Below are 14,599 nucleotides of genomic sequence, written 5' to 3' on the forward strand. Positions count from 1 at the left end.
GCAGAATTCCCACCCACAGCTTTAGATTTACTATGACTAGTTTGCTGTTTTGTTGGAAGCAGCAGTCCATAAATGGTCACAGGTCAGTACTGCTGTGGGAAATGACCAATGAGATGCATTTAACCTTCTTTGTCCCAGTTCTACTTAAATGTGATGCAGGCTACAAGTCAGTTTGAAGATAATTGTCATATTCATCAATTTCCTTCAGCTCACATGTAGTTTTTCTTTAGGTTGTTGTGAGGATAAGGGTTTTATGTGTGAATGAGTTAGGCATTTTTTTTCCAAGGGAAGAAAAAATCCCCCTGCAACTGGCCTCCCTCTTATGGTCCAGTCAGAAATATGCCTCTCAGCTGGCAGGTTAGCTCAGTTGGTTAGAGCGTGGTGCTAATAACACCAAGGTCACGGGTTCGATCCCCGTATTGGCCACTTTGTCATTTTGGGAAATATTTCTGCAGAAGGATGAGATTGATGCAGAATTGGCACTCACAGCTTTAGAGTTACTAACACAAGATTGCTGTTTTGTTGGAAGCAGCTGTGCATACATAGTCACGGGTCAGTACTGCTGCGGACATAACCAATGTTGTTGTGAGGATAAGGGTTGTATTTGTGAATGAGTTAGGCATTTTCTTTCAAGGAAAGAAAATCCCCCCTGCAACTGGCCTCCCTCCTATGCTCCCATCAGAAGCATACTTTTTCTGACTGAGCATGGTGCTAATCACGCCAAGTTAGAGAATTTGATCCCAGTATTGGCCACTTTGTCAATTTGGGAAAAAATGTCTGCAGAAGCATTAGATTGATGCAGAATTCCCACCCACAGCTTTAGATTTACTATGACAAGTTTGCTGTTTTGTTGGAAGCAGCAGTCCGTAAATGGTCACAGGTCAGTACTGCTGTGGGAAACGACCAATGAGATGCATTTAACCTTCTTTGTCGCAGTACTACCTAAATGTGATGCAGGCCACAAGTCAGTTTGAAGATAATTGTAATATTCATGAATTTCCTTCAGATCACATGGAGTTTTTCTTTAGGTTGTTGTGAGGATAAGGGTTGTCTGTGTGAATGAGTTAGGCATTTTTTTCCAAGGGAAGAAAACATCCCCCTACAACTGGCCTCCTGCTTATGCTCCAGTCAGAAATATACCTCTCAGCTGGCCGGTTAGCTCAGTTGGTTAGAGCGTGGTGCTAATAACGCCAAGGTCACGGGTTCGATGCCCGTATTGGCCACTTTGTCATTTTGGGAAATATTTCTGCAGAAGCATGAGATTGATGCAGAATTGGCACTCACAGCTTTAGAGTTACTAACACAAGATTGCTGTTTTGTTGGAAACAGCTGTGCATACATGGTCACGGGTCAGTACTGCTGCGGGACATAACCAATGTTGTTGTGAGGATAAGGGTTGTATTTGTGAATGAGTTAGGCATTTTCTTTCAAGGGAAGAAAACTCCCCCCTGCAACTGGCCTCCCTCCTGTACTCCAGTCAGAAGGCATACTTTTTTTGACTGAGCATGGTGTTAATCACGCCAAGTTAGCGAATTTGATCCCAGTATTGGCCACTTTGTCAATTTGGGAAATATTTCTGCAGAAGCATGAGATTGATGCAGAATTCCGACCCACAGCTTTAGATTTACTATGACTAGTTTCCTGTTTTGTTGGAAGCAGCAGTCCATAAATGGTCACAGGTCAGTACTGCTGTGGGAAATGACCAATGAGATGCATTTAACCTTCTTTGTCCCAGTTCTACTTAAATGTGATGCAGGCTACAAGTCAGTTTGAAGATAATTGTCATATTCGTGAATTTCCTTCAGATCACATGTAGTTTTTCTTTAGGTTGCTGTGAGGATAAGGGTTTTATGTGTGAATGAGTTAGGCATTTTTTTTCCAAGGGAAGAAAAAATCCCCCTGCAACTGGCCTCCCTCCTATGCTCCAGTCAGAAGGCTTACTTTTTCTGACTGAGCATGGTGCTAATCACGCCAAGTTAGCGAATTTGATCCCAGTATTGGCCACTTTGTCAATTTGGGAAATATTTCTGCAGAAGGATGAGATTGATGCAGAATTGGCACTCACAGCTTTAGAGTTACTAACACAAGATTGCTGTTTTGTTGGAAGCAGCTGTGCATACATAGTCATGGGTCAGTACTACTGCGGACATAACCAATGTTGTTGTGAGGATAAGGGTTGTATTTGTGAATGAGTTAGGCATTTTCTTTCAAGGGAAGAAAACTCCCCCCTGCAACTGGCCTCCCTCCTATGCTCCAGTCAGAAGGCATACTTTTTCTGACTGAGCATGGTGCTAATCACGCCAAGTTAGCGAATTTGATCCCAGTATTGGCCACTTTGTCAATTTGGGAAATATTTCTGCAGAAGCATGAGATTGATGCAGAATTCCCACCCACAGCTTTAGATTTACTATGACAAGTTTGCTGTTTTGTTGGAAGCAGCAGTCCATAAATGGTCACAGGTCAGTACTGCTGTGGGAAATGACCAATGAGATGCATTTAACCTTCTTTGTCCCAGTTCTACTTAAATGTGATGCAGGCTACAAGTCAGTTTGAAGATAATTGTCATATTCGTGAATTTCCTTCAGATCACATGTAGTTTTTCTTTAGGTTGTTGTGAGGATAAGGGTTTTATGTGTGAATGGGTTAGGCATTTTTTTTCCAAGGGAAGAAAAAATCCCCCTGCAACTGGCCTCCCTCTTATGCTCCAGTTAGAAATAGCCTCTCAGCTGGCCGGTTAGCTCAGTTGGTTAGAGCGTGGTGCTAATAACGCCAAGGTCACGGGTTCGATCCCCGTATTGGCCACTTTGTCATTTTGGGAAATATTTCTGCAGAAGGATGAGATTGATGCAGAATTGGCACTCATAGCTTTAGAGTTACTAACACAAGATTGCTGTTTTGTTGGAAGCAGCTGTGCATACATAGTCACGGGTCAGTACTGCTGCGGACATAACCAATGTTGTGAGGATAAGGGTTGTATTTGTGAATGAGTTAGGCATTTTCTTTCAAGGGAAGAAAACTCCCCCCTGCAACTGGCCTCCCTCCTATGCTCCAGTCAGAAGGCATACTTTTTCTGACTGAGCATGGTGCTAATCACGCCAAGTTAGCGAATTTGATCCCAGTATTGGCCACTTTGTCAATTTGGGAAATATTTCTGCAGAAGCATGAGATTGATGCAGAATTCCCACCCACAGCTTTAGATTTACTATGACTAGTTTGCTGTTTTGTTGGAAGCAGCAGTCCATAAATGGTCACAGGTCAGTACTGCTGTGGGAAATGACCAATGAGATGCATTTAACCTTCTTTGTCCCAGTTCTACTTAAATGTGATGCAGGCTACAAGTCAGTTTGAAGATAATTGTCATATTCATGAATTTCCTTCAGATCACATGTAGTTTTTCTTTAGGTTGTTGTGAGGATAAGGGTTTTATGTGTGAATGAGTTAGGCATTTTTTTTCCAAGGGAAAAGACTTTCAGCTGGCCGGTTAGCTCAGTTGGTTAGAGCGTGGTGCTAATAACGCCAAGGTCACAGGTTCGATCCCCGTATTGGCCACTTTCTCATTTTGGGAAATATTTCTGCAGAAGCTTGAGATTGATGCAGAATTGGCACTCACAGCTTTAGAGTTACTAACACAAGATTGCTGTTTTGTTGGAAGCAGTTGTGCATACATAGTCACGGGACAGTACTGCTGCGGACATAACCAATGTTGTTGTGAGGATAAGGGTTGTATTTGTGAATGAGTTAGGCATTTTCTTTCAAGGGAAGAAAACTCCCCCCTGCAACTGGCCTCCCTCCTATGCTCCAGTCAGAAGGCATACTTTTTCTGACTGAGCATGGTGCTAATCACGCCAAGTTAGCGAATTTGATCCCAGTATTGGCCACTTTGTCAATTTGGGAAATATTTCTGCAGAAGCATGAGATTGATGCAGAATTCCCACTCACAACTTTAGATTTACTATGACTAGTTTGCTGTTTTGTTGGAAGCAGCAGTCCATAAATGGTCACAGGTCAGTACTGCTGTGGGAAATGACCAATGAGATGCATTTAACCTTCTTTGTCCCAGTTCTACTTAAATGTGATGCAGGCTACAAGTCAGTTTGAAGATAATTGTCATATTCATGAATTTCCTTCAGATCACATGTAGTTTTTCTTTAGGTTGTTGTGAGGATAAGGGTTTTATGTGTGAATGAGTTAGGCATTTTTTTTCCAAGGGAAAAGACTTTCAGCTGGCCGGTTAGCTCAGTTGGTTAGAGCGTGGTGCTAATAACGCCAAGGTCACAGGTTCGATCCCCGTATTGGCCACTTTCTCATTTTGGGAAATATTTCTGCAGAAGCTTGAGATTGATGCAGAATTGGCACTCACAGCTTTAGAGTTACTAACACAAGATTGCTGTTTTGTTGGAAGCAGTTGTGCATACATAGTCACGGGACAGTACTGCTGCGGACATAACCAATGTTGTTGTGAGGATAAGGGTTGTATTTGTGAATGAGTTAGGCATTTTCTTTCAAGGGAAGAAAACTCCCCCCTGCAACTGGCCTCCCTCCTATGCTCCAGTCAGAAGGCATACTTTTTCTGACTGAGCATGGTGCTAATCACGCCAAGTTAGCGAATTTGATCCCAGTATTGGCCACTTTGTCAATTTGGGAAATATTTCTGCAGAAGCATGAGATTGATGCAGAATTCCCACTCACAACTTTAGATTTACTATGACTAGTTTGCTGTTTTGTTGGAAGCAGCAGTCCATAAATGGTCACAGGTCAGTACTGCTGTGGGAAATGACCAATGAGATGCATTTAACCTTCTTTGTCCCAGTTCTACTTAAATGTGATGCAGGCTACAAGTCAGTTTGAAGATAATTGTCATATTCATGAATTTCCTTCAGATCACATGTAGTTTTTCTTTAGGTTGTTGTGAGGATAAGGGTTTTATGTGTGAATGACTTAGGCATTTTTTTTCCAAGGGAAGAAAAAATCCCCCTGCAACTGGCCTCCCTCTTATGCTCCAGTCAGAAACAGGACTCTCAGCTGGCCGGTTAAAGCATGGTGCTAATAACGCAAAGGTCACGGGTTCGATCCTCGTATTGGCCACTTTCTCATTTTGGGAAATATTTCTGCAGAAGCATGAGATTGATGCAGAATTGGCACTCACAGCTTTAGAGTTACTAACACAAGATTGCTGTTTTGTTGGAAGCAGCTGTGCATACATAGTCACGGGTCAGTACTGCTGCGGACATAACCAATGTTGTTGTGAGGATAAGGGTTGTATTTGTGAATGAGTTAGGCATTTTCTTTCAAGGGAAGAAAACTCCCCCCTGCAACTGGCCTCCCTCCTATGCTCCAGTCAGAAGGCATACTTTTTCTGACTGAGCATGGTGCTAATCACGCCAAGTTAGCGAATTTGATCCCAGTATTGGCCACTTTGTCAATTTGGGAAATATTTCTGCAGAAGCATGAGATTGATGCAGAATTCCCACCCACAGCTTTAGATTTACTATGACTAGTTTGCTGTTTTGTTGGAAGCAGCAGTCCATAAATGGTCACAGGTCAGTACTGCTGTGGGAAATGACCAATGAGATGCATTTAACCTTCTTTGTCCCAGTTCTACTTAAATGTGATGCAGGCTACAAGTCAGTTTGAAGATAATTGTCATATTCATGAATTTCCTTCAGATCACATGTAGTTTTTCTTTAGGTTGTTGTGAGGATAAGGGTTTTATGTGTGAATGAGTTAGGCATTTTTTTTCCAAGGGAAAAAGACTCTCAGCTGGCCGGTTAGCTCAGTTGGTTAGAGCGTGTTGCTAATAACGCCAAGGTCACCGTTCGATCCCCGTATTGGCCACTTTGTCATTTTGGGAAATATTTCTGCAGAAGCATGAGATTGATGCAGAATTGGCACTCACAGCTTTAGAGTTACTAACACAAGATTGCTGTTTTTTTGGTAGCAGCTGCTCGATCTCTCCTCTGCCTTTGACACTGTCAACCATGCCATCCTGCTCAACCGTCTCCGGGAAAACCTGGGTATCACTGGTCAGGCTCTGGCGTGGCTGACCTCTTTCCTTACAAATCGACCCTCCCAGGTCCAACTGGGGTCCTTCCTCTCCGACATCTTTTTCTCCACCTGTGGTGTCCCCCAGGGATCTAATCTCTCTCCCTGGCTGTTCAACCAGTATCTGGCACTCCTTGCCCACGCATCGCCGCTCTCTGCCCTAATTTCCAGTGCTATGCGGACGACACCCAGCTCATTTTCAGGCTACCCTCAGCCTCCCCCTCTCCTTCCCTCATCTCGGACTGTCTGTCTGCTATCCAAGAATGGTGTGCCGCCAATGACCTCTGCCTTAATGCCAGTAAGACTGAGATTCTACTCATCGGTACTCCCACTCCCTCCTTCCCTGCAGCTCTCTGGCCTGCCTCCCTTGGCCCCCTCCCTGCTCCTACCGGCAAGGCAAAAAACCTTGGGGTCATCTTCGACTCCACACTCTCCTTCTCTCCTCATATTTCTGACGTCGCCAAGAGGTCACACTGCCAGCTGCACCTCCTCAGAGGTATTCTTCCCTTCCTCTCCTTCCCCCAGAAGCTCACTGTCTCCCGAGCCCTGGTTCTCTCGAAGCTGGACTACTGTAACAGCCTCTATCTTAACCTGCCTGCCTCCACTCTCCGCCCTCTGCAACTCATCCAGAACAGAACTGCGAGACTTGTCCTTGGCCTCAAGCCCAGGGACCGTATCTCTCCAGGACTGAAATCTCTACACTGGCTCCCAGTGGCTGCGAGGATAAAGTTCAAAACCCTCTGCATTGTCCACAAGGCCTTCTGGGGCCTGGGTCCTAAATACCTTCAACTCTCTCTTCCCAAATATCTTCCTTCCCGAGCCCTTCGCTCATCCGCCTCCAATTCCCTCAGGGTTAGCCGCTTCTCGAAGCATCGAGCTGGGGGTAGATCTCTCTCCGCGGCAGGGGCCTCCCTCTGGAACAGCCTTCCTGCCTCCCTGAACTTGAGGAGAACCATCTCCGGTTCCGGAAGCACCTCAAAACCTTCCTCTTTGCTTCTGCTTTCTCTCTCCCTCTCCCCTGCTGAACAGCTAATTAATTGTTCACTGAAACTGCACTGATCCTGCAACTGGACCACTCTAAACGGCCTCGGTCCTGGGCCCAGCCACTCTCCACTTGCACTGATGCCCTGGAACCCCTTTGCACTGCGGGACTGTCTCTGTATCCCTACAGCCCCCCCCCTTCCCCAGCACTTGCTCTGCACTTACCTCGCACTTGCCACCAGCTGGCCCTATTTATTTATTTATTACTTTACGCCACTTACCTTGTACTGCACTTCCCCCCCTCCCCTTCCCCTTGCACTTTTCCCCCTCCCCCACCCCTGCACTTGCGCGATCTGAATGACACCTGGCCTAGTAGGATCGTTGTCTGTCTCCCCTTGTCCCTCCCCTCCCTGCCTCGTCGCGCCTTGAAACACCTGTGTATAGGCGCGTTACAAATACCATATCATATCATATCATATCATAGCTGTGCATACATGGTCACGGGTCAGTACTGCTGCGGGACATAACCAATGTTGTTGTGAGGATAAGGGTTGTATTTGTGAATGAGTTAGGCATTTTCTTTCAAGGGAAGAAAACTACCCCCTGCAACTGGCCTCCCTCCTATGCTCCAGTCAGAAGGCATACTTTTTCTGACTGAGCATGGTGCTAATCACGCCAAGTCAGCGAATTTGATCCCAGTATTGGCCACTTTGTCAATTTGGGAAATATTTCTGCAGAAGCATGAGATTGATGCAGAATTCCCACCCACAGCTTTAGATTTACTATGACTAGTTTGCTGTTTTGTTGGAAGCAGCAGTCCATAAATGGTCACAGGTCAGTACTGCTGTGGGAAATGACCAATGAGATGCATTTAACCTTCTTTGTCCCAGTTCTACTTAAATGTGATGCAGGCTACAAGTCAGTTTGAAGATAATTGTCATATTCGTGAATTTTCTTCAGATCACATGTAGTTTTTCTTTAGGTTGTTGTGAGGATAAGGGTTTTATGTGTGAATGAGTTAGGCATTTTTTTCCAAGGGATGAAAAAATCCCCCTGCAACTGGCCTCCCTCTTATGCTCCAGTCAGAAATATGCCTCTCAGCTGGCCAGTTAGCTCAGTTGGTTAGAACGTGGTGCTAATAACGCCAAGGTCACAGGTTCGATCCCCGTATTGGCCACTTTGTCATTTTGGGAAATATTTCTGCAGAAGCATGAGATTGATGCAGAATTGGCACTCACAGCTTTAGAGTTACTAACACAAGATTGCTGTTTTGTTGGAAGCAGTTGTGCATACATAGTCACGGGTCAGTACTGCTGCGGACATAACCAATGTTGTTGTGAGGATAAGGGTTGTATTTGTGAATGAGTTAGGCATTTTCTTTCAAGGGAAGAAAACTCCCCCCTGCAACTGGCCTCCCTCCTATGCCCCAGTCAGAAGGCATACTTTTTCTGACTGAGCATGGTGCTAATCACGCCAAGTTAGCGAATTTGATCCCAGTATTGGCCACTTTGTCAATTTGGGAAATATTTCTGCAGAAGCATGAGATTGATGCAGAATTCCCACCCACAGCTTTAGATTTACTATGACTAGTTTGCTGTCTTGTTGGAAGCAGCAGTCCATAAATGGTCACAGGTCAGTACCGCTGTGGGAAATGACCAATGAGATGCATTTAACCTTCTTTGTCCCAGTTCTACTTAAATGTGATGCAGGCTACAAGTCAGTTTGAAGATAATTGTCATATTCATGAATTTCCTTCAGATCACATGTAGTTTTTCTTTAGGTTGTTGTGAGGATAAGGGTTTTATGTGTGAATGAGTTCGGCATTTTTTTTCCAAGGGAAGAAAAAATCCCCCTGCAACTGGCCTCCCTCTTATGCTCCAGTCAGAAACAGGACTCTCAGCTGGCAGGTTAGAGCGTGGTGCTAATAACGCCAAGGTCACTGGTTCGATCCCTGTATTGGCCACTTTGTCATTTTGGGAAATATTTCTGCAGAAGCATGAGATTGATGCAGAATTGGCACTCTCAGCTTTAGAGTTACTAACACAAGATTGCTGTTTTGTTGGAAGCAGCTGTGCATACATGGTCACGGGTCAGTACTGCTGCGGGACATAACCAATGTTGTTGTGAGGATAAGGGTTGTATTTGTGAATGAGTTAGGCATTTTCTTTCAAGGGAAGAAAACTCCCCCCTGCAACTGGCCTCCCTCCTGTGCTCCAGTCAGAAGGCATACTTTTTCTGACTGAGCATGGTGCTAATCATGCCAAGTTAGCGGATTTGATCCCAGTATTGGCCACTTTGTCAATTTGGGAAATATTTCTGCAGAAGCATGAGATTGATGCAGAATTCCCACCCACAGCTTTAGATTTACTATGACTAGTTTGCTGTTTTGTTGGAAGCAGCAGTCCATAAATGGTCACAGGTCAGTACTGCTGTGGGAAATGACCAATGAGATGCATTTAACCTTCTTTGTCCCAGTTCTACTTAAATGTGATGCAGGCTACAAGTCAGTTTGAAGATAATTGTCATATTCATCAATTTCCTTCAGATCACATGTAGTTTTTCTTTAGGTTGTTGTGAGGATAAGGGTTTTATGTGTGAATGAGTTAGGCATTTTTTTTCCAAGGGAAGAAAAAATCCCCCTGCAACTGGCCTCCCTCTTATGGTCCAGTCAGAAATATGCCTCTCAGCTGGCAGGTTAGCTCAGTTGGTTAGAGCGTGGTGCTAATAACACCAAGGTCACGGGTTCCATCCCCGTATTGGCCACTTTGTCATTTTGGGAAATATTTCTGCAGAAGGATGAGATTGATGCAGAATTGGCACTCACAGCTTTAGAGTTACTAACACAAGATTGCTGTTTTGTTGGAAGCAGCTGTGCATACATAGTCACGGGTCAGTACTGCTGCGGACATAACCAATGTTGTTGTGAGGATAAGGGTTGTATTTGTGAATGAGTTAGGCATTTTCTTTCAAGGAAAGAAAATCCCCCCTGCAACTGGCCTCCCTCCTATGCTCCCGTCAGAAGCATACTTTTTCTGACTGAGCATGGTGCTAATCACGCCAAGTTAGAGAATTTGATCCCAGTATTGGCCACTTTGTCAATTTGGGAAAAAATGTCTGCAGAAGCATTAGATTGATGCAGAATTCCCACCCACAGCTTTAGATTTACTATGACAAGTTTGCTGTTTTGTTGGAAGCAGCAGTCCGTAAATGGTCACAGGTCAGTACTGCTGTGGGAAACGACCAATGAGATGCATTTAACCTTCTTTGTCGCAGTACTACCTAAATGTGATGCAGGCCACAAGTCAGTTTGAAGATAATTGTAATATTCATGAATTTCCTTCAGATCACATGGAGTTTTTCTTTAGGTTGTTGTGAGGATAAGGGTTGTCTGTGTGAATGAGTTAGGCATTTTTTTTCCAAGGGAAGAAAACATCCCCCTACAACTGGCCTCCTGCTTATGCTCCAGTCAGAAATATACCTCTCAGCTGGCCGGTTAGCTCAGTTGGTTAGAGCGTGGTGCTAATAACGCCAAGGTCACGGGTTCGATGCCCGTATTGGCCACTTTGTCATTTTGGGAAATATTTCTGCAGAAGCATGAGATTGATGCAGAATTGGCACTCACAGCTTTAGAGTTACTAACACAAGATTGCTGTTTTGTTGGAAACAGCTGTGCATACATGGTCACGGGTCAGTACTGCTGCGGGACATAACCAATGTTGTTGTGAGGATAAGGGTTGTATTTGTGAATGAGTTAGGCATTTTCTTTCAAGGGAAGAAAACTCCCCCCTGCAACTGGCCTCCCTCCTGTACTCCAGTCAGAAGGCATACTTTTTTTGACTGAGCATGGTGTTAATCACGCCAAGTTAGCGAATTTGATCCCAGTATTGGCCACTTTGTCAATTTGGGAAATATTTCTGCAGAAGCATGAGATTGATGCAGAATTCCGACCCACAGCTTTAGATTTACTATGACTAGTTTCCTGTTTTGTTGGAAGCAGCAGTCCATAAATGGTCACAGGTCAGTACTGCTGTGGGAAATGACCAATGAGATGCATTTAACCTTCTTTGTCCCAGTTCTACTTAAATGTGATGCAGGCTACAAGTCAGTTTGAAGATAATTGTCATATTCGTGAATTTCCTTCAGATCACATGTAGTTTTTCTTTAGGTTGCTGTGAGGATAAGGGTTTTATGTGTGAATGAGTTAGGCATTTTTTTTCCAAGGGAAGAAAAAATCCCCCTGCAACTGGCCTCCCTCCTATGCTCCAGTCAGAAGGCTTACTTTTTCTGACTGAGCATGGTGCTAATCACGCCAAGTTAGCGAATTTGATCCCAGTATTGGCCACTTTGTCAATTTGGGAAATATTTCTGCAGAAGGATGAGATTGATGCAGAATTGGCACTCACAGCTTTAGAGTTACTAACACAAGATTGCTGTTTTGTTGGAAGCAGCTGTGCATACATAGTCACGGGTCAGTACTACTGCGGACATAACCAATGTTGTTGTGAGGATAAGGGTTGTATTTGTGAATGAGTTAGGCATTTTCTTTCAAGGGAAGAAAACTCCCCCCTGCAACTGGCCTCCCTCCTATGCTCCAGTCAGAAGGCATACTTTTTCTGACTGAGCATGGTGCTAATCACGCCAAGTTAGCGAATTTGATCCCAGTATTGGCCACTTTGTCAATTTGGGAAATATTTCTGCAGAAGCATGAGATTGATGCAGAATTCCCACCCACAGCTTTAGATTTACTATGACAAGTTTGCTGTTTTGTTGGAAGCAGCAGTCCATAAATGGTCACAGGTCAGTACTGCTGTGGGAAATGACCAATGAGATGCATTTAACCTTCTTTGTCCCAGTTCTACTTAAATGTGATGCAGGCTACAAGTCAGTTTGAAGATAATTGTCATATTCGTGAATTTCCTTCAGATCACATGTAGTTTTTCTTTAGGTTGTTGTGAGGATAAGGGTTTTATGTGTGAATGGGTTAGGCATTTTTTTTCCAAGGGAAGAAAAAATCCCCCTGCAACTGGCCTCCCTCTTATGCTCCAGTTAGAAATAGCCTATCAGCTGGCCGGTTAGCTCAGTTGGTTAGAGCGTGGTGCTAATAACGCCAAGGTCACGGGTTCGATCCCCGTATTGGCCACTTTGTCGTTTTGGGAAATATTTCTGCAGAAGGATGAGATTGATGCAGAATTGGCACTCATAGCTTTAGAGTTACTAACACAAGATTGCTGTTTTGTTGGAAGCAGCTGTGCATACATAGTCACGGGTCAGTACTGCTGCGGACATAACCAATGTTGTGAGGATAAGGGTTGTATTTGTGAATGAGTTAGGCATTTTCTTTCAAGGGAAGAAAACTCCCCCCTGCAACTGGCCTCCCTCCTATGCTCCAGTCAGAAGGCATACTTTTTCTGACTGAGCATGGTGCTAATCACGCCAAGTTAGCGAATTTGATCCCAGTATTGGCCACTTTGTCAATTTGGGAAATATTTCTGCAGAAGCATGAGATTGATGCAGAATTCCCACCCACAGCTTTAGATTTACTATGACTAGTTTGCTGTTTTGTTGGAAGCAGCAGTCCATAAATGGTCACAGGTCAGTACTGCTGTGGGAAATGACCAATGAGATGCATTTAACCTTCTTTGTCCCAGTTCTACTTAAATGTGATGCAGGCTACAAGTCAGTTTGAAGATAATTGTCATATTCATGAATTTCCTTCAGATCACATGTAGTTTTTCTTTAGGTTGTTGTGAGGATAAGGGTTTTATGTGTGAATGAGTTAGGCATTTTTTTTCCAAGGGAAAATACTTTCAGCTGGCCGGTTAGCTCAGTTGGTTAGAGCGTGGTGCTAATAACGCCAAGGTCACAGGTTTGATCCCCGTAATTTTGGGAAATATTTTTGCAGAAGCATGAGATTGATGCAGAATTGGCACTCACAGCTTTAGAGTTACTAACACAAGATTGCTGTTTTGTTGGAAGCAGCTGTGCATACATAGTCACGGGTCAGTACTGCTGCGGACATAACCAATGTTGTTGTGAGGATAAGGGTTGTATTTGTGAATGAGTTAGGCATTTTCTTTCAAGGGAAGAAAACTCCCCCCTGCAACTGGCCTCCCTCCTATGCTCCAGTCAGAAGGCATACTTTTTCTGACTGAGCATGGTGCTAATCACGCCAAGTTAGCGAATTTGATCCCAGTATTGGCCACTTTGTCAATTTGGGAAATATTTCTGCAGAAGCATGAGATTGATGCAGAATTCCCACCCACAACTTTAGATTTACTATGACCAGTTTGCTGTTTTGTTGGAAGCAGCAGTCCATAAATGGTCACAGGTCAGTACTGCTGTGGGAAATGACCAATGAGATGCATTTAACCTTCTTTGTCCCAGTTCTACTTAAATGTGATGCAGGCTACAAGTCAGTTTGAAGATAATTGTCATATTCATGAATTTCCTTCAGATCACATGTAGTTTTTCTTTAGGTTGTTGTGAGGATAAGGGTTTTATGTGTGAATGAGTTAGGCATTTTTTTTCCAAGGGAAGAAAAAATCCCCCTGCAACTGGCCTCCCTCTTATGCTCCAGTCAGAAAAAGGACTCTCAGCTGGCCGGTTAGAGCGTGGTGCTAATAACGCCAAGGTCACGGGTTCGATCCCCATATTGGCCACTTTGTCATTTTGGGAAATATTTCTGCAGAAGCATGAGATTGATGCAGAATTGGCACTCACAGCTTTAGAGTTACTAACACAAGATTGCTGTTTTGTTGGAAGCAGCTGTGCATACATGGTCACGGGTCAGTACTGCTGCGGGACATAACCAATGTTGTTGTGAGGATAAGGGTTGTATTTGTGAATGAGTTAGGCATTTTCTTTCAAGGGAAGAAACCTCCCCCCTGCAACTGGCCTCCCTCCTATGCTCCAGTCAGAAGGCATACTTTTTCTGACTGAGCATGTTGCTAATCACGCCAAGTTAGCAAATTTGATCCCAGTATTGGCCACTTTGTCAATTTGGGAAATATTTCTGCAGAAACATGAGATTGATGCAGAATTCCCACCCACAACTTTAGATTTACTATGACTAGTTTGCTGTTTTGTTGGAAGCAGCAGTCCATAAATGGTCACAGGTCAGTACTGCTGTGGGAAATGACCAATGAGATGTATTTAACCTGCTTTGTCCCAGTTCTACTTAAATGTGATGCAGGCTACAAGTCAGTTTGAAGATAATTGTCATATTCATGAATTTCCTTCAGATCACATGTAGTTTTTCTTTAGGTTGTTGTGAGGATAAGGGTTTTATGTGTGAATGAGTTAGGCATTTTTTTTCCAAGGGAAGAAAAAATCCCCATGCAACTGGCCTTCCTCTTATGCTCCAGTCAGAAACAGGACTCTCAGCTGGCCCGTTAGAGCGTGGTGCTAATAACGCCAAGGTCACGGGTTCGATCCCCGTATTGGCCACTTTGTCATTTTGGGAAATATTTCTGCAGAAGGATGAGATTGATGCAGAATTGGCACTCACAGCTTTAGAGTTACTAAAACAAGATTGCTGTTTTGTTGGAAGCAGCTGTGCATACATAGTCACGGGTCA

The 14,599-nt window shown here is 44.0% G+C and overlaps 6 non-coding genes across 6 annotated transcripts; all 6 read left to right on the plus strand.

The window, feature by feature from the left end:
- Positions 1–1,149: 1,149 nt before the first annotated feature.
- Positions 1,150–1,223, plus strand: TRNAI-AAU (transfer RNA isoleucine (anticodon AAU)). The gene has a single exon. It is a non-coding gene; the product is annotated as a tRNA-Ile (tRNA).
- Positions 1,224–2,728: 1,505 nt separating this feature from the next.
- On the plus strand, positions 2,729–2,802 carry TRNAI-AAU (transfer RNA isoleucine (anticodon AAU)). Its single transcript has one exon. It is a non-coding gene; the product is annotated as a tRNA-Ile (tRNA).
- Positions 2,803–3,475: 673 nt separating this feature from the next.
- On the plus strand, positions 3,476–3,549 carry TRNAI-AAU (transfer RNA isoleucine (anticodon AAU)). Its single transcript has one exon. It is a non-coding gene; the product is annotated as a tRNA-Ile (tRNA).
- Positions 3,550–4,225: 676 nt separating this feature from the next.
- On the plus strand, positions 4,226–4,299 carry TRNAI-AAU (transfer RNA isoleucine (anticodon AAU)). The gene has a single exon. It is a non-coding gene; the product is annotated as a tRNA-Ile (tRNA).
- A 6,211-nt stretch (positions 4,300–10,510) lies between these two features.
- TRNAI-AAU (transfer RNA isoleucine (anticodon AAU)) lies at positions 10,511–10,584 on the plus strand. Its single transcript has one exon. It is a non-coding gene; the product is annotated as a tRNA-Ile (tRNA).
- Positions 10,585–12,089: 1,505 nt separating this feature from the next.
- Positions 12,090–12,163, plus strand: TRNAI-AAU (transfer RNA isoleucine (anticodon AAU)). The gene has a single exon. It is a non-coding gene; the product is annotated as a tRNA-Ile (tRNA).
- Positions 12,164–14,599: the final 2,436 nt, after the last annotated feature.

Source organism: Ambystoma mexicanum, chromosome 1p, assembly GCF_040938575.1.
Source record: "Ambystoma mexicanum isolate Mex_15411 chromosome 1p, UKY_AmexF1_1, whole genome shotgun sequence".
Lineage (NCBI taxonomy): Eukaryota > Metazoa > Chordata > Amphibia > Caudata > Ambystomatidae > Ambystoma > Ambystoma mexicanum.